Source organism: Ornithorhynchus anatinus, chromosome 5, assembly GCF_004115215.2.
Source record: "Ornithorhynchus anatinus isolate Pmale09 chromosome 5, mOrnAna1.pri.v4, whole genome shotgun sequence".
Taxonomy (NCBI): Eukaryota; Metazoa; Chordata; class Mammalia; order Monotremata; family Ornithorhynchidae; genus Ornithorhynchus; species Ornithorhynchus anatinus.
In genome coordinates this window covers 105,085,408-105,107,870 of record NC_041732.1, presented here as the reverse complement: position 1 = coordinate 105,107,870, position 22,463 = coordinate 105,085,408, and the positions used below count along the sequence as shown (strand labels likewise).

At 52.1% G+C, this 22,463-nt stretch overlaps 1 protein-coding gene across 2 annotated transcripts in view; it reads right to left on the bottom strand.

Annotated features, from left to right (window-relative positions):
- Positions 1-22,463, bottom strand: part of SLC23A2 (solute carrier family 23 member 2) — a 159,184-nt gene that overhangs the window by 65,715 nt on the left and 71,006 nt on the right. The gene's annotated exons all lie outside the window — the stretch shown is intronic.

Genomic DNA, 22,463 nt, shown 5'->3' with positions numbered 1-22,463 from the left:
TCTGGCCCGGAACGCCTTCCCTCTTCGAATCCGACAATGACCCTCCCCTCTCCCGAAACCTTATCGAAGGCCCATCTCCTCCGAGAGGCCTTCCCTGACCGAGCCCTCTTTTCCTCTTCTCCCCCTCCCTTCTGCGTCGTCCTGACCTGCTCCCTATAACTCATCCTCCCAGCCTCATGTCCAAATCTGAATTTCTTTTCTTTATATTAACGCCTGTCCCCTCTCTACAACGTAAACTCATTCTGGGCAGGAATGTGCCTGCTTATTGTTCCACTGTACTCTCCCCAGAGCTTAGTACAGTCCTCTCCACACGTTAAGTGCCCAATAAATACGACTCACTCACCGGGGACGGGGTTTGGGTGGGAAGATGAGGAGTTGTGTTTTGGACATGTTCGGTTTGAGCTGTCGGCGGGACGCCCGGGGAGGGGTGTCCTGAAGGCGGGAGGAAATGCGAGGCGGCGGAGAGGGAGAGGTCAGGACGAGAGGGAGACCTGGGAATCATCCGAATAGCGGTGGGAGCTGAAGCCGTGGGAGCGAGCGAGATCTCCAAGGGGGTGGGTGTAGAGAGAGCCCTTCCATCGTGCTACGATCGATCCAGTAGTAGAATTTTTACTTGATGGAAAACTGGGGGGGGGGGAATAATCAAGAAGTCATAATATCCAAATTTTTGATATTATTATTATGGTATTTCTTAAGTGCTTATGATGTGCTAGCACTATTCTACGTGCTGGGATAGAAACATGGTAATCAGGTTGCCCCACGTGGGGCTCACAGTCTTAATGCCCATTTTCCAGACGAGGTAACTGAGGCACAGAGAAGTTAAGCGGCTTGCCCGAGTGGCTTAGTGGCAAGAGCCCGGGCTTGGAAGTCAAAGGTCGTGGGTTCTAATCCCGGCTCCGCCACTTCTCTGGGCCTCAGTTACCTCATCTGGAAAAATGGAGATTAAAAAATGTGAGCCCCACGAGGCACGATCTGATTACCCTGTATCTCTCCCAGCACTCAGAACAGTGCTCAGCACATAGTAAGCGCTTAGCAAATACTATTATTTTTATTATCACACAGCAAACAAGTGGCAGAGCCGGCATTAGAACCCAGGTCCTCTGACTCCTGCCCTGCTCCTGCTCTCATTGATAGCGAATGATGTCCAAAATTGGATCACAGTGGGGGCAGGGGAGTGAGGTGTTTTCTGGTGAATGGAAGCTTCTAAATTTGCAGGCCAGCATCAACTAAGAACTTAGAGTTGAATTCAAAGTCTTTGCAATACAACCCGAGAAACCAAGTTTCGGCAAGCCCGCTCGTGAGAATCCAGGGTTTTTTGCTCCGTGCTACTTAAGCTGGAGAAGCAGCGTGGCTCAGTGGAAAGAGCCTGGGCTTAGGAGTCAGAGGTCATGGGTTCCAATCCCAGCTCCGCCACCTCTCAGCTCCGTGACTTTGGGCAAGTCACTTCCCTTCTCGGTGCCTCAGTTCCCTCACCTGTAAAATGGGGATGAAGATTGGGAGCCCCACGTGGGACAAAGTGATCACCTTGTATCCCCCCACAGCGCTTAGAACAGTGCTTTGCACATAGTATGCGCTTAACAAATACCACCATTATTACTATTATTAAGTGGCCCAGATAAAAGGGGAAATCTTGGATTCATTTCAACCCTTGGTGGGTTAATTGACCACACTCCATTCGAGGATTGGCAGAGCACCCCGATTCTGCTGCAAGGACTTCCAATTGGGCTTTTCTGCATCTCTCCCCCCTCCTCACTCAAACAAACCACTTGTGGGCTGTTGTGTACCTTTCAGGGGGCGGGTGACGTGGGATCCGTCGTAGACTGGATCAAGGACAGCCATGCTTCTTATGGGTGGACAAAAAGCTAAATCTAGAATTTTGCCAGCAGAATCCCACCTCCGGAGAGGCCTTTTTGAACACAGGGGCCTTGACAGATTCAACCAATTCTTCAAAGCCAGTGCTGAGCATTTAAAAACGGAGAAGCAGCGTGGATTAGTGGCAAGAGCCCGGGCTTGGGAGTCAGAGGTCGTGGGTTCTAATCCCACTTCTGCCACTCGTCAGCTGGGTGACTTTGGCAAGTCACTTCACTTCTCTGGGTGTCAGTTCCCTCATCTGTAAAATGGGGATGAAGTCTGTGAGCCCTCCTCGGGAAACCCTGATTACCTTCAATCTATCCCAGCACTTAGAACAGTGCTTTGCATATAGTAAGCGCTTAACAAATGCCATCATTACTATTATTATTATTTAAAAAAACATTTAGACTGAAAGGCCAGCTGACGGAGCCCTCTTTTCTTCCTCTTCCTCTCCCTTCTGCATCACCCTTGCACTTGGATTTGCTCCCCTCCCTCAGCCCCAAAGCACTTATATCTACAGCCATCCTCCATTTTATAATTGTCAGTCAATCAATTGTATTGATTAAGCACCTACTGTGTGCAGAGCACTGTACTAGGAGCATGGGACAGTACAATAGAACAATAAACTGACACCTTCCCTGCCCCCAGTGGGCTTAGAATCTACAGAGGGGAAATAGATATTACCAGAAATAAATGAATAAGAGGTATGGACATTGAGAAGCAGCGTGGCTTAGTGGAAAGAGCAGAGACTTAGGAGTCAGAGGTCGTGGATTCTAATCCTGGCTCTGCCTCTTGTCTGCTGGGTGACCCTGGGCAAGTCACTTCTCTGGGCCTCAGTTACCTCATCTGTAAATTGGGGGTTGAGACTGTGAACCCCACGTGGGACAACCTGATTTCCTTCTACCTACCCCAGCACTTGGAACAGTGCTTGGCACATAGGAAGAACTTAACGAATACCATCATCCTCATCATAAGGGATGTGGGGCTGGGAGGGGAGATGAACAGAGGGAGCGAGTCGGGGCGATGCGGAAGGGAGTGGGAGAAGAGGAAAGGAGGGCGCAGGTAGGGAAGGCCTCTTGGAAGAGATGGGCCTTCGATAAGGTTTTGAAGGGGGGGAGAGTCACTGTCTGTGGATTTGAGGAGGGAGGGTGTCCAGGACAGAGGCAGGACGTGACCCAGGGGTCAGCGGCGAGATAGACAAGATGGAGGGATAGTGGGAAGGTTGGCATGAGAGGAGCGGAGTGTGCGGGCTGGGTTGGAGGAGGAGAGCAGCCAGGTGAGGTAGGAGGGGGCAAGAACAGCACTGTCTCCCCTGTAGACCATAAGACAGGGTACATGCCTACCAGTGCTCTCCCAGGTGCTTAATACACCGCTCTACACATAGTAAGCTCTCAATAAATTCGGCCGATCGATAGTCTGCAAAGTCTTCAAACCCCCAAACTCAGCAATTGGATCAGATGACAGGGGTCGGTGTGGGCGTCCAGTGTCCAGTCACCCTGAGGCCGGACCAGTGGTCATTCTTTCATTCATTCAATCGTATTTATTAAGCGCTCACGGTGTGTACTAAGCGCTCGGGAAAGTACAATATAACAGGAAGCAGTGACGTTCCCCACCCACGATGAGCTCGCAGTCTGGAGACGGGGGAGACAGACATCAGTACAAATAAATTACAGATCTATACAAAAGTGCCGGGGGGCTGGGTGGGCGGGGGAAGAGCCAAGGGGGGAAGTCAGGGTGACGCAGAAGGGAGTGGGAGATGAGGAAAAGTGGGGTTTTGTGAGGAAATGGGCCTTCGATAAGGCTTTGAAGGGGAGTAATAACGATGGTATTTGTTAAGCGCTTACTATAATAATAACAATGTTGGTATTTGTTAAGCGCTTACTATGTGCAGAGCACTGTTCTAAGAGCTGGGGTAGATACAGGGTAATCAGGTTGTCCCACGTGAGGCTCACATTTTTTAATCTCCATTTGACAGATGAGGTCACTGAGGCCCAGAGAAGTGAAGCGATTTGCCCACAGTCATACAGATGACAAGTGGCAGAGGCAGGATTCGAACCCATGATCTGACTCCCCAGCCTGGGCTCTTTCCACTGAGCCACCCTGCTTCTGTCTGTACCACGGACTTTTCTGAGCACTGTGGTAGATACAAGGTAATCTAATTGTCTCGTGGAGCTCAACAGTCTAAATTCCCATTTTACAGATGAGGTCCCTGAGGTACAGGAAAGTGAAGTGACTTGCCCAGAGTCACCCGGCGGACGAGTGGCGGAGCCGGGATTAGAACCCACGACCTCCGACTCCCAAGCCTGTGCTCTTTCCACTGAGCCACTCTGCTTCTACAAGTCATTGTCTGGGATCTGAGGAGGGAGGGCATCCCAGGCCACAGGCAGGATGTGGGCTTGAGGTCAGCGGTGAGATAGAGGAGAAGCAGCGCGGCTCAGGGAAAAGAGCCCGGGTTTGGGAGTCCGGGGTCGTGGGTTCGAATCCCCGCTCTGCCACTGATCAGCTGGGTGACTGTGGGCAGGTCACTTCACTCCTCTGGGCCTCAGTGACCTCATCTGTAAAATGGGGATTAACTGTGAGCCTCACGTGGGACGACCTGATGACCCTGTATCTCCCCCAGCGCTCAGAACAGTGCTCTGCACAGAGTAAGCGCTTAACAAATACCAACATTATTATTATGAGACGGAGACCCGGGGAGAAGGCTGGCAGTAGCGTGTCTCTTTTCCATTCGGAACCGGACACGATATTCATTCATTCATTCAACGGTATTTCTTGAGCGCTTACTATGTGCAGAGCGCGGTCAATCCCAGATGGACGGTTCCACTCTGATCTCTAGAAAGTAAGCTCCCTGTGGGCAGGGACCGTCTCTACCAACTCGTGCACTGTATTATCCGGAGTGCTGGGAACGGTGCTCTGCATAGAGTGAGAGCTCGATAAATATCACCGATCGACTGGGAATAGCACTGAGAAGTCTGGGGTGAAGTTTCACGTTTCCTACTGTCTTCGGAACATCTGTACGCACCTCCATCTCCACCCCGATCTCTCTGAGAGTCGCACTTCCTCCTGCCTTCAAGTCATCTCTACTTGGACGTCCTCCCATCGCCACAAACTTGACATGTCTAAAACAGAACTCCTTATCTTCTCACGCAAACCCTGTTCTTCCCCGACTTTCCCACCACCGTAGGCGTCGCCACCATCTTTCCCGTCTCACAAGCCCGGAACCTTGGCCTTATCCTTGACTCCTCCCTCTCATTCAACCCACGCATCCAATCCATCATTAATTCCTGTCGGTTCGACCTTCACGGTGTGGCTAAGATCCGCCCTTTCCTCTCCATCCAATTGATCCGGGCATTTATCCTACGCCCGCCTCGGTGTCCGCGTCGGCCTCCGGGCCGACCTCCCGTCTCTCCCCGCTCCGGTCCGTACTTGCCTCGGCCGGCCGGATCGTTTTTTCGACGATAACGTTCGGGCCGTGTTTCCCCGTTCCGCGAGACCCTCCGGCGGTCGCCCGTCCACCTCGACATCGGACAGAAATTCGTCCCCGTCGGCTTTAAAGCCGTCCGTCGCCTCGCCCCCTCCGGCCTCCCCTCCCTTCTCTCCTCCTCCTCCATCCTGGGCCGCACACTCCGCTCCTCTCGTGCCAACCTCCTCCCCGGGCCTCCGGCTCGTCCATCTCCCCGCCGACCCCTCGGCCGCGTCCCGCCTCCGGTCAGCAACATCCTCCCACTTCACAGCCACCTGACCACCGCTCCCTCCCCCTGTCCTTCAAAGCCTTCACAGAAGGTCCGCCTCCTCCGGGGGGCCTTCCCTGCCCGCGCCCTCCTTTCTTCTTCTTCTCCCGCTCCCTTCTGCGTCGCCTTTGCGCTTGGATTTGTTCCCTTTCTACCCCGCTCCCTCGGCCCCCCAGCAAGAATGTCCGGATCCACCATTTATTCACTTAAATTAAGGTCTGTCTTCCCCTCCAGACTGTAAGTTCCTCGTGGGCGGGGAACGGAGAAGCAGCGTGGCTTAGTGGAAAGAGCCCGGGCTTAGGGGTCAGAGGTCGTGGGTTCTAATCCCGGCTCCGCCGCTTCTAAACTGTGTGACTCGGGGCAAGTCGCTTCACTTCTCTGGGCCTCAGCTACCTCACCTGTAAAATGGGGATAGAGACTGTGTCCCACGTGGGACAACCTGATTTCCTTCTATCTCCCGCAGCGCTTCGAACAGCGCTTGGCACATAGTAAGCGCTTAACGAATACCATCATCATCATCATTATTATTACTGTACACTCCCAAGTGCGCAATACAGTGCTCAGCACACAGTCAGCCGAGAAGCACGTGAGGCTCACGATCTTAATCCCCATCTTTACAGATGAGGTAACTGAGGCGCCGAGAAGTTAAGTGACTTGTCCAAAGTCACACGAAATACCACAACTATTATTATTATTATCGTTATTATTACAAGAGAACAATAAAGAGACACATTCCCTGGCCACGATGAGCTTCCGGTCTAGAGCCCTGTAACCTTCGTTCTCATCCACCACAGTCACTAACTACATACCTAAAGTGTTTCTCCTAAATAAAACGCTTTCCTCCCAACGGCCGAGGGATCGCGGTGGGCCCCGGACAGTCGGTCGGTCAAGGATTCCCTCTAGCGGGGCCGTTCCCTACCGCCAGCGGTCCTGGCTCAAATCACGCGACCCATCCTATTTATTGAGCGCTTCTAGTGTGCTGAGCACTCATTCACGCATTCGATCCTATTTACTGAGCGCTTACCGTGCGCGGAGCCCTGAACCGAGCCCTTGGAAAGTACAATTCGGCAACGGATAGAGACAATCCCTACCCATCAACGGGCTCACGGTCAAGGGCCGTGCACTGCACTGAGCATTCAGGAGAGGACGACGCAACAATGTAACAGATACATTACCTGCCCACAGCGGGCTTACCGACCTAAGGGGGAGACAGACACTCGTAGCCGAGCGGAGAGAGCACGAGTCGGTGAGTCGGAAGGTCATGGGTTCTAATCTCGACTCCCCTACCTGTCTGCTGTGTGACCTCGAGCAAGTCACTTCACTTCTCTGTGCCTCAGTTCCCTCATCTGCAAAGTGGGGATTGAGACCTTGAGCCCTACGTGGGAAAGGAATTGTGTCCACGCTGATGATTATCTTAAGCCCGTCACTGGGCAGGGATTGTCTCTGTGGCCGAATTGTCCATTCCAAGCACTTAGTACAGTGCTCTGCACATCGTAAGCGCTCAAAAAATACTACTGAATTGAATGAAAGATCTTCTATCTACCCCAGTGCTTAAGACAGTGCTTGGCACATAATAAGCACTTAATACCACAACAATAATTATTACTTTTATAAACAAATTACGGATATGGACATAAATGCCGTGGGGCTGAGGGTGGGATGACTAAAGGGTGCAGAACCAAATAGAAGGGCGATGGAGAAGGGATCAATTAATCCATCAACTTTACGGAGCGCTTACTGTGCGCAGAGCGCTGTACTAAGCGCTCGGGAGAGTACAACACGACAATGTAACCGACACCTTCCCTGCCCACAACAGCTTACAGTCTATAGGAGGTTCAATCGCTTCCACCGGGACCGGGAAAATAAATGAGGCAGAGTCATGGGCTGGTTTGGTCGGGGGGAGATACTGTTCAGCGTGGCTCAGTGGAAAGAGCTCGGGCTTGGGAGTCAGAGGTTCTGGGTTCTAATCCCGGCTCTGCCACTTGGCAGCTGTGTGACTGTGGGCGAGTCACTTCACTTCTCTGGGCCTCAGTTCCCTCATCTGTAAAAACGGGGATGAAGACTGTGGGCCTCATGTGGGACAAACTGATCACCCTGTATCTCCCCCAGCGCTTAGAACAGTGCTCTGCACATAGTAAGCGCTTAACAAATACCAACATTATTATTATTAAGGTCCGTCTCCCCCTTCAGACTGTGAGCTCCCTGTGGGCTGGGAATGCGTCTGTTTATTGTTGTACTCTACTCTCCCAAGTGCTTAGTACAGTGCTCTATATAGTAAGCGTTCGATAAATTGGGAAAGCACAATACAACTGAATTGGGAGACGGGAGACTAGGAATAAGGGCAGTCGAAAGTAGAAGTGGAAAAATAGTCAAGAGGCCGGGCTTGGGAGTCAGAGGATGTGGGTTCTACTCCCGGTTCCACCTCTTGTCTGCTGTGTGACCTTGAGCAAGCCACTTCACTTCTCTGTACCTCAGTTACCACATCTGGAAAATGGGGATGAAGACTGTGAGCCCCGAGTGGGCCAACCTGATTACCCTGTATCTAGCCCAACGTTGTCCCACGTGGGGCTCACAGTCTTAATCGCCATTTTACAGAAGAGGGAACTGAGGCACAGAAGTGAAATGACTCACCCAAGGTCACAGGAGACACGTGGCGGAGCCGGGATTAGAACCCAGGTCCCCCGACCCCCACGAGGCTCAACACGGCACTGCCCAAGTGGAAAAAAAGAGCTAAGCTAACAATGCCCAGGGATTCTTTCCCAGAGTGAAACCACCTTACAAAGAATCAACACCGCTATCCGGGAACCCCAGAAAAAGGCCAATAAATCATCCGCCTTCCAGATTCTTCAATCAATCCGTCGCATTTACCAAATGTTTGCTGCTTGCGGAACACTGTACTAAGCGCTTGGGAGAGTACAATATAACAGAGTTGGAAGACAGGTTTTTAGACACACCTGATGATTTCATCAAAGACCGTGAAGGGTACGCAATTACACGGCCCGAACGCCTTCAATTTAAATCTACCTGGCTTCATAGTAAAATCTCAATTCAGACGGTTTTCACTCTTTACAAATTATTTTATGGTATCTGTAAGCGCTCGCTACGTGCGAAACACTGTACTAAGTGCTGGGGCGAACACAAGAAAATCGAGGCACCCCCTCCCACATGGGGCTTGCAAGTCTTAATCCCCATTATCCAGATGAGGGAACTGAGGCCCAGAGAAGCGAAGTGACTCGCCCCAGGTCACACAGCAGACAAGTGGCGGAGCACCGGGATTAGAACCCAGGTCCTTCTGACTTCCAGGCCCGGGCTCGACACACTAGACGAAGCTGCTTCGAGTCTGAAACTTTCGACTCCTAGCCCCCGGGAGAGAGAAGCCATGGCCGTTTCATAATGAAATGTGCTGGCCCGGGATGAGGCGGCCTTTTCTTTTCTTTTCTTTTTAAATCCCATGGTTAAGCCCTTACTGCGTGTCCAGTGGTGTTCTAAGCTCTGAGGTAGATACAAGATCATTCATTCATTCAATCGTATTTACTGAGCGCTTACTATGTGCCGAGCACTGTATCCCAGCTCTGCCACTTGGCAGCTGTGTGACTGTGGGCGAGTCACTTCACTTCTCTGGGCCTCAGTTCCCTCATCTGTAAAATGGGGATGAAGACTGTGAGGCTCACGTGGGACCACCTGATGACCCTGTCTCTACCCCAGAGCTTAGAACAGTGCTCTGCACATAGTAAGAGCTTAACAGATACCGACATTATTATTATTACGAACCGCTGGATAGAGTCCCTGACCCACATGGGGCTCACGCTCTTAATCCTCGTTTTAGAGATGAGTCAACTGAGGCTCAGGAGTGAAATTTAAATTAAGTTTTCATTCAATCATTCAATAATATTTATTGAGCACTTACTATGTGCAGAGCACCGTACTAAGCGCTTGGAATGGACAATTGGGCAAAAGATAGAGACAATCCCTGCCCACTGACGGGCTTACGGTCTAATCGGGGGAGAGGGAGGGACAAAAACAATAGCAATAAATAGACTCAAGGGGATGTACATCTCATTAACAGAATAAATAGGGTAATAAAAATATATACAAAAGTTTTCCTGAGGAACATTTATTCTGCCCTTAAATGCAACATGCAGATGTCTTGGAACAGGAGTCTTCTCCTACTTTCTTTACACTTGGTGCAATAACAATAATAATAATAATGGCAATTGTTAAGCACTTCCTAGCACCGTCTGTACTGAGCCCCGGGGTCGATACACTCAGCTAAGACACAGTCCCGCAAAGGGGACCAAGTACTGAACCCCCATTTTACGGGAGGAAACTGAAGCCCGGAGAAATGAAGTGACTTGCCCAAGGTGGCCCAGTAGACAGGTGACAGAGACAGGAGAAAAGGAACTTAATCTTCCCCTCTTCAAAGCCCTCCTGAGAGCTCCCCTCCTCCGGGAGGCCTTCCCACACTGAGCCCCCCTTTCCCTCTGCTCCCCTTCCCTCCCGCACCTCTGCTCTTCCCCCTTCCCCTCCCCTCAGCACTGGGCTTATTTGTATATGGCTCAGTCGGTAGAGCCCGGGCTTGGGAGTCGGGTCATGGGTTCGAATCCCTGCTGTGCCACCTGTCAGCAGTGTGACTGTGGGCAAGTCACTTCGCTTCTCTGTGCCTCAGTTCCCTCATCTGTAAAATGGGGATGAAGACTGTGAGCCTCATGTAGGACAGCCTGATTACCCTGTATCTAGGCTTGGCACTTAGAACAGTGCTCTGCACATAGTAAGCGCTTAACAAATACCAACATTATTATATATTATTTATTACCCTATTTATTTTGTTAATGAGGTATATATCTCCTTGATTCTATTTATCCTGATGATGTTGTCTTGTTTTTGTTTTGTTCGATTTTGCTTTGCCGTCTGTCTCCCCCGATTAGACTGTGAGCCCACCACTGGGCAGGGATGGTCTCTATCTGTTGCCCAATTGGACATTCCAAGCGCTTAATATAGTGCTCTGCACATAGTAAGTGCTCAATAAATACTACTTAATGAATTAATCTCCATTTTACAGGAGGGGAAACTGGAGCCCAGAGAAGTGAAGTGACTTGGCCACAGTCACACAGCAGGCAAGCGGCGGAGCTGGCATTAGACCCCAGGTCTTCTGCCCCGTTCCTGGCCGGGCTCTATCCCCTAGGCCGTGTTTCAAGGAATTTGATTCCTCCAGTTTATCATCATCATCATTAAGGAAGAGAGGCAGCATGGCTTAGTGGAAAGAGCCCAGGCTTGGGAGTCAGAGGTCGTGGGTTCTAATCTCGGCTCCGCCACTCATCAGCTGCGTGACTGGGCAAGTCACTTAACTTCTCTGTGCCTCGGTTATCTCATCTGTAAAACGGCGATTAAGGCTGTGATCCCCATGTGGGACAACCTGATTACCCTGTGCCTCCCCTGGCGCTTAGAACAGTGCTTGGCACATAGTAAGCCCTTAACAAATACAATCATCTTCATGATTATTATTATTATTATTTTTATTATCATTAAGGTTCCCATCAAATGCTGGGTCTTTCCCCCCTCAGTCACATCTTTGGAAAGGAAAATCTCCAAGTGTGAATTCTGCCTTTGGCTAATAATAATAACGATAATAAAAATATTTGCTAAGCGCTCACCAAGTGACACACACTGGACTACATACAAGCTGTGTGACTTTGGGCAAGTCACCTGACTTTTCTGTGCCTCAGCTACCTCATCTGGAAAATGGGGATGAAGACTGTGAGCCCCACGTGGGACAACCTGAATCTATCCCAGTGCTTAGAACGGTGCTTGGCACATAGTAAGCGCTTAAAAGATACCATCATCAATAATGTTGGTATTTGGTAAGCGCTTACTATATATGCAAAGCACTGTCCTAAGCGCTGGGGGGGATACAAGGTGATCAGGTTTTCCCTCACGGGGCTCACAGTCTTCATCCCCATTTTCCAGATGAGGGAACTGAGGCCCAGAGAAGTGAAGTGACCTGCCCAAAGTCACACAGCTGACAAGCGGCGGAGCCGGGATTAGAACCCATGACCTCCGACCAGGTTGGGTACCGTCCCCGTCCCACCCGGGGCTCACGGTCTCAACCCCCATCGTACAGACGCGGTAACTGAGGCCCGGAAGTGGGGCGACTCGGCCGGGGTCTGTCGGCGAGACAGGCGCCGCAGCCGGGATGCCAAGGCGGGTCCGTGCGACCCCCGGGCCCGGGCTCGACCCACCGGGCCGCTCTGCTTCTCCTCGCTCCCCGACGGAAACCAGCCCGCCCGGCCGGCCTTCCCCGGCCGGTGGCCGGTGCCCCTCGCTCACCTGGGGTCCTCGGGGCGGAGCCCGGCTCCCGGCCGGCCTCTCCTGCTGGGTCCACTCCCCGCTAGGCATCTCCTCTCCCTCTTCCCGCTCCGGTCCCCCCCGATTTAAGAGCCCGGCGGCCACCGGCCCCACCCCTCCTCTCCATTGGCTGCTCGGGGCGGTCTGGCTCGGCCCGTCCTCCCCGATCCCCGTTCTCTTGGCCCCGGGGGGGGGGGGGGGGGACGGGGACGGGACGGGGAAGGGGCCGGTCCTTTCTTGTTGATTCTACATCCCTCTCGGAGAACAACCTCCAGCTCTTCCTCCCGTCTGCACCGGAGGGCTAAGGGGCGGGTCCCGTCGGCCCGGGAGCCGTGGGGAAAATCCCGCTGGAAAGGGGCGAGCGGGGCTTCGCGCCACTCATTTTTCCGGCGACCGCCTTATCATAACAATAACCGAGGTACCGATTAAGCGCCGAGGGGGATACAAACCAATCGGGTTGGATACCGTCTCTGTTCCACGTGGGGCTCACGGTCTCAATTCCCCCTTTCCAGAGAATAATACTAATGTTGGTATTTGTTAAGCGCTTCCTATGTGCCGAGCACTGTTCTAAGCACTGGGGGGATACAAGGTAATCAGGTTGTCCCACGTGGGGCTCACACTCTTCATCCCCATTTTACAGATGAGGGAACTGAGGCACAGGGAAGTGAAGTGACACGCCTAAGGTCATGCGGCTGACAAGTCACAGAGCCGGGATTAGAACCCGTGACCTTCTGACTCCCAGGCCTCTGTTCTATCCACTGTACTTGTCAAGCGCTTGGCATGTGCCGAGCACCGTTCTAAGCACTAGGGTACAGCTTAGTGTATACAGCGGGGGGCTGTGTCAGAAGGCCATGGGTTCTAATCCCGTCTCCACCACTTTCATTCATTCATTCAGTCGGATTTATCGAGCGCTTACGGCGTGCAGAGCGCTGTACCGAGCACTCGGAATGTATAATTCGGGCAACGGGTAGAGAAAATCCCTGCCCAGTAACGGGCTCACATGTCTGTTGTGTGACCTTGGGCAAGTCACTTCTCTTCTCTGGGCCTCAGTTACTGTCTCCCTAAAATGGGGATTGAGACAGTGAGCCTCGCGTGGGCCAGGGACTGGGTCCAACCCGATTTGCCGGTAGCCACCCCAGCGCTCGGTCACGGTGCCTGACACGTCGTAAGCGCTTAACAAAAACCACACTTATACCAATCGATCGGGTTGGACACAGGTCCTGCCCCACACGGGGCTCACCCTCTGATCCCTATTTTACGGGCGAGGGAACTGAGGCCCACAAAGCTGAAGTGATCTGTCCAAGGTCACCCAGCAGACCTGCGGCGGAGCCAGGATTAGAACCCGGGTCCTCCTGATTCCCAGGCTCGGGCTCTGACCACTAGGCCACACCGCGCCTCGTTTCTACCAAACTGAACCACCCCAGAACCCTGAAACGTGAGATCTTGGAAAGTGGCTACTGGATCGCCGAAGCTGACAACCGAGAGGTCCAAGAGCCTGGAGACCCTGCTGTTTACCACCTTGAAGGAGTTTTGGGGTGATGGTTATCGATTAGACCGTAAGCCCGTCAAAGGGCAGGGACTGTCTCTATCTGTTACCGATTTGTACACTCCCAGCGCTTAGTACAGTGCTCCGCACATAGTAAGCGCTCAATAAATACTATTGAATGAATGAATGAATGACTACTAAGCATTTCTGCATCGCTCAATGGCTAGAGCCCGGGTTTGGTGGTGGGGAGGATCTGGGTTCTAATCCCGGCTCCGCCACTTGTCTGCTGGGTGACCCTGGGCAAGTCACATCAGTTCCCTGGCCCTCAGTTCCCCCGTCTGTAAAATGGGGATTAAGAGGTTGAGCCCCATGTGGGCCAGGGACTGTATCCAACCCGATTAACTTGTATCTGCCGACCCCAGCGCTAAGGACGGGGCTCGGGACACAGTAAGGGCTAAACAAGTACCGTAACTTCGTATTATTTACTGTGTGCAGGGCATTGTACTAAGCGCTTGGCAGAATGCGCACAATGGAGCTCACCTCCTCCAGGAGGCCTTCCCAGACCGAGCCCTCCCTTTCTCTGTGCCCCTCCTCCCCTCCCCATCGCCCCGACTCCCTCCCTCTGCTCTACCCCCTTCCCGTCCCCATAGCACTGGCGTATATTTGTATATTACTCCATTTATTTTATTAATTATGTGTATCTATCTATGATTCTATTGATCTATTTGGACGGTGTTGATGCCTGTCTACTTGTTTTGTTGTCTGTCTCCCCCATCTAGACCGTGAGCCCGCCGTTGGGCAGGGACTGTCTCTATCTGTTGCCGAATTGTACGTTCCAAGCGCTTAGTCCGGTGCTCTGCACACCGTAAGCGCTCAATAAATGCAACCGAATGAACGGAATGGGCAGACGCATTCCCTGCCCACGTCTGACACATTTGATCCCCTCTGTCCCAGAAGTGAAAAGGGGAATGTTCTATCTCGATCCTTAAAGTTCCCAATGGAAACGTCCAACCACGATCTGTCCCTGACGGCTTCGGTGGCCCGTTTTCTTTTTACCCCCAAAATCGTATCGTTCCAAGTTCTTTGTTCGGATGTCGGCAACGATCCCGGTCTCGTGGGACCGGACAGAGCTTCAGAAAGCACACAAAGAGCCTTAGGATACTAAGTGACACCAACTATTCCCTCCTCGAAACGCAAAAGGAAATTGATAACTCCTCGGAGAGCTTCACGAAAAAAGGGGAGGGATGAAAAGTGTTTCTTTAACACTCGGCAGAAGTCCCGAGAGCCAGAAAACAGCATGGAGAAACAGCACGGTGGAGTGTATATAGCCGGGGCTCAGGAGTCGGGAAGTCACGGTTTCTAGTTCCGACTCCGCGGCTTGTCTGCTGGGTGACCTTGGGCAAGCCGCCTCACTTTCCTGGGCCCGAGTTACTTCTTCTGCAAAAGGAGGATGGAGACTGTGAACCCCGTGTGGGACGGGGACGGTGTCCAACCGGACGAACTGGTATCACTCCTGCGCTCAGTACAGCGTCCGGCACATCGTAAGCGCTTCGCGAAAACCACAGTTATTACCAAAAACCATAAACACTCGAAGAGAACCTCCATTTCCCCATTTCCTCCTCATGACTTCCCGGCATTTTCCTTTTTGGATAACGTGGCTATTTTGAGTTCCAACCCTCTCCGTGTCTAGAGGTCTCACCTCCTTACTCCAAACTTAATTAACTACCGCACTTCTTAAGCGCTTACTATGTGCCAAGCACTTGTTCTAACCACTGGGTTGGGCCCAGTCCCCGCCCCACATTGGGCTCACACTCTTAATCCCCATTTTTCATAGATGAGGGAACTGAGGCTCAGAAAAGTGAAGTAACCTGTCCAAGGTCACACAGCAAGTAAGTCATTTCACTTCTCTGTGCCTCAGTTATCTTACCAGTAGAATGGGGATTTAATAATAACAATGTTGGTATTTGTTAAGCGCTTACTATGTGTCGAGCACTGTTCTAAGCGCTGGGGTAGATACAGGGTGATCGGGTTGTCCCACACGGGGCTCACAGTCTTCATCCCCATTTTCCATATGAGGTAACTGAGGCACGGAGAAGTGACTTTCCCAAAGTCACACAGCTGACAAGCGGGAGAGCCGGGATTAGGACCCATGACCTCTGACTCCTAAGCCCGTGCTCTTTCCACTGAGCCACATGTGAGGCCTACGTGGGACAGGGACTGTATCAAACCTGATTTGCACTGTCCCACCAAGAGAAGCAGGGTGGTTTAGTGGAAAGAGCACAGACTTGGGAGACAGAGGTCATGGGTTCCAATCCCGGCTCTGCCACCGATAAGCTGCGTGACCATTTCTCTGTGCCTCAGTTCCCTCATCTGTAAAATGGGGATTCACACTGTGAGCCCCGCGTGGGTCAACCCGATTACCTTGTATCTACCCCAGCGCTTAGCACAGTGCCCGGCACATAATAAGCACTTGAGAAATACCATTAAAAAAACAGGAGACAAGTGGCAGAGCCGGAATTAGAACCCATGACCTTCTGACTCCCAGGCCCGGCTCTGGGCTGTACAGCACGCTGCTTCTTTCCAAAGAACAGGCAAGGCTTGACGGGGGGCGGAATGCAGAAGCTTAAACATTCTTCGAATATTTCGGCAAATCCGAGCCGGAGAGTCACAACCCCTGAATCCGCCTGATTCCGACGGTGACTTCTATTACCGGATTTATAGCCCCGGCTTGGTTTTTCTTGGAGGCTAGACGAGTTCATACAGAGGGGCTGGGAGGCCTGTGAGTTAAGCTTTTTCTGGTGGAAAATTTTGCTGATATTCCCGAGAGGAGATGGGGAAGCCGCACAGCCTAATGGCTAGAGCCCGGGCCTGGGAGTCGGAAGGTCATGGGTTCTAATCCCGGCTCCGCCACTTGTCTGCTGTGTGGCCTTGGGCGATTCACATTTCTGCGCTTCAGCTCCCTCATCTGTAAAAGGGGGAATAATAATAATAACGTTGGCAATTGTTAAGCGCTTACTATGTGCAGAGCACCGTTCTAAGCGCGGGGGGAGATACAGGGTCATCAGGTAAGGCCCACGTGAGGCTCATAGTCATCATCCGCATTTTACAGACAAGGTAACTGAGGCCCATGAAGCGACTCGCCCACAGTCACCCAGCTGACAAGTGGCAGAGCCGGGATTCGAACCCATGACCTCTGACTCCCAAGCCCGAGCTCCTTCCACTGAGCCACGCTGCTTCTGTGAGTCCCATGCGGGACAGGGACCGTGTCCAACTCGATTTGCTTGGATCCGCCCTGGAGCTTAATACAGTCCCTGGCACATAGTAAGTGCTTAACAAATGCTTTATCATTATTATTATTATTAGGCAATTCCTGCAGGTTTTCTGCTTTTCCTGTTCCAGTTGCTTTCTCCACCTCTCCCCAAGTCGAGGGCCCGGGGGGTTTGCCTTTGGGACAAAGGGACGGAGCGTGGTTAGCAAAGCTCCTGTTTCAAAATCCATTCGAACCTACGTTGTCTCCCAGGGCGGAGCAGGTCGTGTCACCCCCACCCCGGTGCTTCTCAGTCAGTCAGTCAGGTTTATCGAGCGCTGACTATGGGCAGGGCACTCTACTGAGCGCTTGGGAGAGGACGCTATTCAAATCGATCGATAAATCCTGTCAGTTGGACCTTCTCGTCGCTCAAATCCACCCTTTCCTCTCCCCCCAAAACGCTACCACGTTACTCCAAGCACTTTACCTCTCCCGCCTCGCCGACCGCATCAGCCTCCTCGCCGACCTCCCGTCTCTCCCCACTGCAGGCCGTACTTCAATCTGCCGCCCGCATCATTTTTCTACAAAAACGTTCGGTCCACGTCTCCCCGCTCCTTGAGCATCTCCAGTGGTCGCCCGTCCACCTCGGCATCCACGAGAAACTCCTCACCGTCGGCCTGAAAGCCTTCAATCACTTTGCTCCCTCTTCACCTCAACTCGCTGCTCTCCCACTCCAATCCGGCCCGCGTACTTTGGGGGTAGGAGGGAGAAGGAGAGGGAGCTGGAGAGGAGATGAGATGAGAAGCAGCGTGGCTCAGTGGAAAGAGCCCGGGCTTTGGAGTCAGAGGTCATGGGTTCTAATCCCGGCTCGGCCACTTGTCAGCTGTACGACCCTGGGCAAGTCACTTCACTTCTCGGTGCCTCAGTTACCTGGGTGGGACAACCTGATTCCTCTGTGTCTACCCCAGCGCTTAGAACAGTGCTCGGCACATAGTAAGCGCTTAACAAATACAAACGTTATTATTATTATTATTATTATCATTATTAAGAAAGGAGACGGGCAGGAAAGGACAGGGATGGGAAGGTAAGAGAGGAAGAGGAGGGAAAGGGAGGAGGGAAAGAGAAGAGGAGGGGAAAGGACAGGGAGGAGGGAAAGAGATGGAAAGAAAGGGAAGAGAGACAGAGAGAGAGAGATGAGGGTGGAAGAGGGATAAGGCAGGGAAGGGCAGAAGCAGCGTGGCTCATTGTAAGGAGCCCGGACTTGGGAGTCAGAAGTGGTGGGTTCTAATCCCGGCTCCGCCCCTCGCCAGCTGGGTGACTTGGGGCACGTCACTTAACCTCTCTGTGCCTCAGTGACCTCATCTGTAAAATGGGGATTAAAACTGTGAGCCCCACGTGGGACAGCCTCATCACCTTGTATCCCCCAGCACTCAGAACAGTGCTTTGCACATCGTAAGCGCTTAACAAATACCACCATTTTTTGGTGGGGGTGGGAGGTCAGGAGATGTGAGTTCTAATCCGGCTCCACCACTTGGCTGCTTTGGGACACCGGGCAAATCACTTCACTTCTCTGTGCCTCAGTTACCTGTCAAATGGGGACTAAGACGGTGAGCCCCACGGGGGACCTCCTGATGACCTTGTCTCTATCCCAGTGCTTAGACCGGTGCCGGGCACATGGTAAGCGCTTAACAAATGCCATCGTTAATGTTACTATTACGGGAAGAGAGAAGGAAGAGAGGAAGGGGAAGAGAGAGGGAGGGAAGGAGAGACGGAGGTGGAGAGAGAGAGAATGAAGGAGGGAGGGAGGAGAGAGAGGGATGGTGATCTACCCACAGACTGGCCACCATGGATGCCGGAGGCCGTGGATAATAATGACGGCACTCGTTAAGCACTTACGATGTGCAAGGCACTGTTCTGAGCGCTGATGCCAGCAGCAGTGGACGGCTCACAGTCTTAATCCCCATTTTACAGATGAGGTCACTGAGGCAAAGAGAAGTTAAGTGACTTGCCCACAGTCACACAGCTGACAAGTGGCAGAGCCGGGATTCGAACCCATCAACTCTGACTCCCAAGCCTGTGCTCTTTCCGCAGAGCCAGGCTGCCTTCTGGGAGAGATGCGTCCGCGGCGTCCAGGGATCGGAGACGACTCGACAATCTAAGACAAGGCGAGACTAAGTCCCCATTTTACAGATGAGGAAACCGAGACCGGGGACGTGGCAGGGAATGCATCTGGTGCACTGTTGTATTATCCTCTCCCAAGAACTCAGCACACAGTCAGCGCTCCATAAATGTGATGGATTGACTTCTCTATGGTATTTGTAAAGTGCTGGCTCTGTACCAGGCATTATACTAATAATAAAAATAACTGTGCCGTCTGTTAAGCGCTTACTGGGTGCCAGGAACCGTACTAAGCGCTGGGGTGAATACGAGGAAATCGGGTTGGGCGCAGCCTCTGTCTCACGTGAGGCTCACGGTCTCCATCCCCATTTTCCAGATGAGGTAGCTGAAGCTCAGAGAAATGAAGTGACTTGCCCAAGGTCACACAGCATACACGTGGCAGAGCTGGGATCAGAACCCCGGACCTCCTGACTCCCAGGTCTGTGCTCCTCCACTACACTCCTTCTCTAAACGCTAGGGTGGAGAGAAGATCATCAGGTTGGACCCAGTCCCCTGTCCCCCAAGGGGCTCACAGTCTTAATCCCCTTTTCCAGATGAGGGAAGTGAGAGCCGGAAAAGTGAAGAGACTTGTCCAAGGTCACCCAGCAGACAGGCAGCGGAGCCGGAATTAGAACTCAGGTCCTTCCTCCTCCCAGAGCCAGACTGTGGCCACTAAGCCACCCTGCTTCTCACCTCAGTGTCTCCCTCCCTCCCGGCGATGACCTGGGCTCTCCGATCCACTGAGTCTAAATAAGGAAAACCCCCGATTCATTCATTCATTAATAATAATAATGTTGGTATTTGTTAAGCGCTTACTATGTGCAGAGCACTGTTCTAAGCGCTGGGAGAGATGCAGGGTCATCAGGTTGTCCCCCGTGAGGCTCACAGTCTTCATCCCCATTTGACAGATGAGGTCACTGAGGCCCAGAGAAGTGAAGTGACTCGCCCACAGTCACCCAGCTGACAAGTGGCAGAGCCGGGATTAGAACCCACGACCTCTGACTCCCAAACCCGGGCTCTTTCCACTGAGCCACGCTGAGCGCTTACTGTGTGCAGAGCATTCTACTAAGCACTTGGGAGAGTAGGATAGAAACAGACACATTCCCTGCCCACAACGAGCTGCCAGTCTAGTCCACCGGACCTTCTGGGACATGAAGCCTGTTTTTACCAGAGAGAATGGCACATTTCCGAGGTGACCGACCAGTCGAGAAGCTTCCATTTTTACAGCTCCCAGTCCAGGTCTAATGAAAATGGAGAGTGGTGTGGTTTCCCGGAAGGAGCCCGGGCCTGGGAATCGAGGGAATCGGAGAAGCGGCGTGCCTTGGTGGAAAGAGCTCGGGCTTGGGGATCAGAGGCCGTGGGTTCTAATCCCGGCTCCGCCACTTGTCAGCTGGGTGACTCTGGGCAAGTCACTTCACTTCTCTGGGCCTCAGTGACCTCATCTGGAAAATGGGGAGGAAGACTGGAAGCCTCACGTGGGACAACCTGATGACCCTGTATCTACGCCAGCGCTTAGAACAATGCTTGACACATACTAAGTATTTAACAGATATGATTATTATTATTATTATTATTATTATTAGTCTTGGGTTCTAATCCCAGCCCCTCCACTTGCTTACTGTGTGTGCGACCCTGGGCAAGTCACTTAATAATAACTGAGGGACTTGTTAAGCACCTACTCTGTGCCAAACCCTGTTGTAAGTGCTGTGGTAGATACAAGTTAATCGGGTTGGACGCAGTCCCTGTCCCACATGGGGCTCACACTCTTAATCCCCCTTTTACAGATGAGGGAATCGAGGCCCAGAGAAGTGAAGTGACCTGCCCCGGGTCAAAGAGCAAACATCTCTGCGTCTCAGCGTCTTCGGGTGCAGAAGGGGGATTCGATCCCTGTCCTCCCTCCGATTTAGTGGTGAGCCCCGGGTCGGGCAGGGACTAGGCCTGATTATCATGAATCCGCCCCATTGCTTGACACGCAGGTGCTTGACAAATACCAGTTTAAAAAAACCCATCAAAAAACGGACTGGCGTAAACAAAATGACTATCTCACGCCCACAGCGATTTATCTGTGCTTGCTGATTCTAAACAATGTGTCGCCCGCTATTTCTAAATCATACCATGCCCGCTAATTCTAGATCATGCTGTGACCATTCATTTTAGATGTCGCACCTGAGAATCCTAGAATACTGCGGTCCCTGCAAATTCTAGATAATATCGCTTCCACAAATTTCTAGATACATCGCGCCCGCAAATTCTAGATAATGTCACGCCGCTGAAATTCTAGATAGCGTCACGGCGTTCCGGCTAATTCTGAATCCTAGAAAAGATTCTAGATCATGTTTTATCCAGATGAGAGAGTTCGGATAAGAGGATCGGTGGTCGTCGCCGCCTTTAGATGATGATGATGGCATTTGTTAAGCGCTTACCATGGGCCAAGCACTGTTCTGAGCGGGTTGTTCCACGTGGGGCTCCCAGTCTTAATCCCCATTTTACAGATGAGATCAACTGAGGCCCACAGAAGTGAAGTGACTCGCACCAAGCCACACAAAACGGATCCGTGGCGGAGCCGGGATCAGAACCCAGGACCTCTGACTCCCCAGCCCGGGCTTTTTCCACTAAGCCACGCCGCTTCTCTAACAGCTTCTCTTTTCTTCGCTGCTTCTCTTTTCTTTAGACAAACACAAGACCTCATTTTCCTAACAAGGAAATCCCTTCTTCCCACCAGTCGCAGGATTTGGCTCCAAGTGGGGTAAATGTCTTGGGAGATGATTTTATCCCATCCATTTTCAGCCTGAACTCTCCCACCGCGTGCATTACGCAAGGGGCCGGCTTGCCCAAAACGCTTCTACGGCTAGGAAGCGCTTAACAAATACTATCGTCCAAACAATAAAATTAAAATGAAGAGAATCTTCTCCAGACCAGGCTGGCCCGAAGTCGGGAAGCAGCCCGGCCTAGGGAAAAGAGCAAAGGGCACGGGCGTGGGTTCTAATCCCGGCTCTGCCGCTTGTCTGCTGTGTGACCTTGGGCAAATCGCTTCACTTCTCTGAGCCTCAGTTCCCTTATCTGTATAACGGGGATGGAGACCGTGAGCCCCATAGGGGGACTGGGACGGAGTCAAACCTGATTAGCCTGGACCTACCCCAGTGCCTAGAACAGTGCTTGGCACAGAGTAAGCACTTAATAAATGCCATCATCATCATCATCATCATCATCATCTTCAGTACTTGCTAAGCACTTATTATATGCCACAAAAGAAAGCCCTGGATTGAACGGCATAATAGAGAAGCAGCCGTCCGTGACTTAGTGGAACGAGCCCGGGCTTGGGAGTCCGAGGATGTGGGTTCTAATCCCGGCTTCACCATAATCAGCTGTGTGACTTTGGGCCAGTCCCTTTACTTCTCTGGGCCTCAGTTCCCTCATCTGTCAAATGGGGATTAAGACCGTGAGCCCCGCGTGGGACAACCTTGTATCTAATCCAGAGCTTAGGACAGCGCTTGGCACATAGTAAGTGCTTAACAAATACCATCATCATCATTATTATTATTATCATCATTATAATGGCGTAGTGGATAGAGCCCGGGCCTGATTCAGAAGGTCAGGGCTTCTAATCTGCCGTGCGACCTCGGGCGAGTCGAATCCCTTCTCTGGGCCT